The 2,411-nt window shown below is 38.0% G+C and overlaps 1 long non-coding RNA gene across 1 annotated transcript; it reads right to left on the reverse strand.

Annotated features, from left to right (window-relative positions):
- Positions 1-459: 459 nt before the first annotated feature.
- LOC106531202 (uncharacterized) lies at positions 460-790 on the reverse strand. Its single transcript, XR_001311885.1, has 2 exons — positions 601-790; positions 460-514 (listed from the first exon to the last, which is right to left on the reverse strand). It is a non-coding gene; the product is annotated as an uncharacterized LOC106531202 (long non-coding RNA).
- Positions 791-2,411: the final 1,621 nt, after the last annotated feature.

A 2,411-nucleotide genomic window follows, 5' to 3' on the forward strand; every position in this document is an offset into this window, starting at 1 on the left:
TTTCTCGTCAAGGGAAAAAAATCTAGAAAGTCTTATTTAGTGTCAACTAACAGAGGCTGTACGTTCTCATGACCAAGTGCCAAACTGGCTGTCGATTGTGGTTTTTTTTTTTTTTGTTTTTTTCAGATATCGGCTTAAATGTTTTATTGTGGAAAGATTTATTTTGCTGGAAATTAAAGTTATAGAGAAATGATACTATATATAGTTCTATATAAATGTGTACAAAGGAGAAAGTATATAAAAAGGGGGTTTTCTCAGTGGGGATCTATGCATGAATTATTTTTTAAAGCTGACGACATGTGGGGGGAAAGGACACAAAATGTTTTAATGCTTGCTTCCCAAATCTAATCAAACCATCTTGGTCAAAATTTTCTGATTTGTTATTATCAGAAGTTCCTATCAGGTTTTCAGGTGGAATGTCAACATGAGCAAATACTAATGATATAACAGAGACAGATAAATATAAAAGATAAGTGATTTTATTTACAATGGTGCTGGGATCTGGGGACGGGACCTGAAACAGAGGATTTGCAGAGGTGAATAACAGGTAGGTTGTCCAGTATGATTTTGAGTTGATATTGATTTGTGGATGAGGCTTACAGGTTGATGAAGGAGATGAAACTTGGAGGAGGAGGTCCAACAGGTGAAGTTCCACAGGTGAGTATTTTACAAGTGCAGATTTATTTACAGTGATTTATTGGAGGCAGCGCATGAGATCCAGGTGAGTTTGGCTCGGTTTCCAAGGCTGGGTTTAAAGGACTGGAGGTCGCTTCTGTAAACAAGAAGGCACAGGTACTGTTGTGCGGACAACCACGAACTTACTCTCCGCCCGAGTTCGTTTTCCTCTCCTCTGAGTTGACCTATTACCGAGGTGAAAAATATCATACAAGTACTTAAAAGTTCAGACCCTCCTTTATTAAATGTAATTGTAAAAGGTTAAGCAAAATGCAAAATACAAGATTATTCAAAAGCTTTAAATGCGCATTTAAAGAGACAACAAGACAACCTGAAATCAGGTGCACTCAGCTTCTCTGCTGGTAAGATGTCGTCTGTTTGATGAGAAGAACAACCCTGTCTTTATTCTCCTCTTCCACACTCACACACAGAGCTCTCTCAGGAATGCGGCTTCAACTGGACCCAACCGTCCACTCCCTTAGACTCCCTCAGCCCGTCTGCAACTCATCTTCTGCTTGTCAGAACCTGCTCCACTCCAGCAGCTCACAGGGAGGACACTCAGCTCGTCCATACAACAATAAATGAATAAAATGTAAAAAACTTCAGCTGCTTAACACAAAATACCGCTGAACAAACTTCATGCAAAAGTGAACAATACTYATGTTGTTAATAGAACTTTAAGAGTGAACAATACCTAAATCCAATTATAAAACTAAACAATACCTAAGTTTAATCATAACACTAATAAGTAAACAAAGCATATATTTGATTATAAAACTGGTTACTTCAACAATACAAAGGTAAATAAAACTCTCTAGAAGACAACAAGTAGCAGGCTGAGCTCATACCCAACAGAGGCGATGCTTCAGCGATGAGATCTTCTTCTTCTTCTTCATGGGTTTTTATTGGCGGTTGGCAAACAACTTTTGGTGTGCATTACCGCCACCTACTAGAATGYAGTGTGGGTCAAAATTGCTAGTGTCTCTATTGATTATTACCATTTCTCTTTGTTATCCTTGTATTTATTACATTACTTCAGCGATGAGATCCACTCCAGCACTTCCTTATAAAGCCCAGGGAAGGTGATGAGCCAACTCAGTGTAGGTGTGGATGATTAGCGCAATGCCTGATCCGAGAGGCAGGGGGTGATAACATCAAAATGCCTCAGTTCCAGATTTTTATGAAATCATGACACTTCTCTCCATTTATCCAGAAGAAATTAATCATTTCAGCTGATTTTGTAAAGTCACTATTTTAATCTTTCTAGTAGTTTCCAATAATTGTCATTTATGACATAATTTATGAACATTTTCTTAATTAGATGAATTATTAAACCATCATAAGGTTAATTTCTTTTGTTCTGTTTGAAGATCAGATTTTAGTTTAGATCAAATCTGATGATGCAGAAAATCTCTTCAAACTTATCATAACTTTCCATCCTGCCTCCATTTTTAATTTGTTTTAATTGTATCTGTAAAACAAAGGTCTTTATTAAAAACAGAATGACTTTTAATTGGTCTAACTGGTCTCTAATGGACCCAACAAGAGGCAGATCTAAATCGTAAAAAAGTTAAATTAGGGTCTAACCTGTCAGATAAAAAGCTCCAGCCTCCTCAGCATCTCTCCTCACTTCATCACTTTAGTTCTCTTCCCTCAGTTCAGCCCTGCTGTGCTTCTGGAGCCGGAGCTCTCCAGCTGTAAACACAGTGAGGAGAAGCGGTGGGCTTCACAGCTGC

This window comes from Austrofundulus limnaeus, unplaced genomic scaffold, assembly GCF_001266775.1.
Source record: "Austrofundulus limnaeus strain Quisiro unplaced genomic scaffold, Austrofundulus_limnaeus-1.0 Scaffold606, whole genome shotgun sequence".
Lineage (NCBI taxonomy): Eukaryota > Metazoa > Chordata > Actinopteri > Cyprinodontiformes > Rivulidae > Austrofundulus > Austrofundulus limnaeus.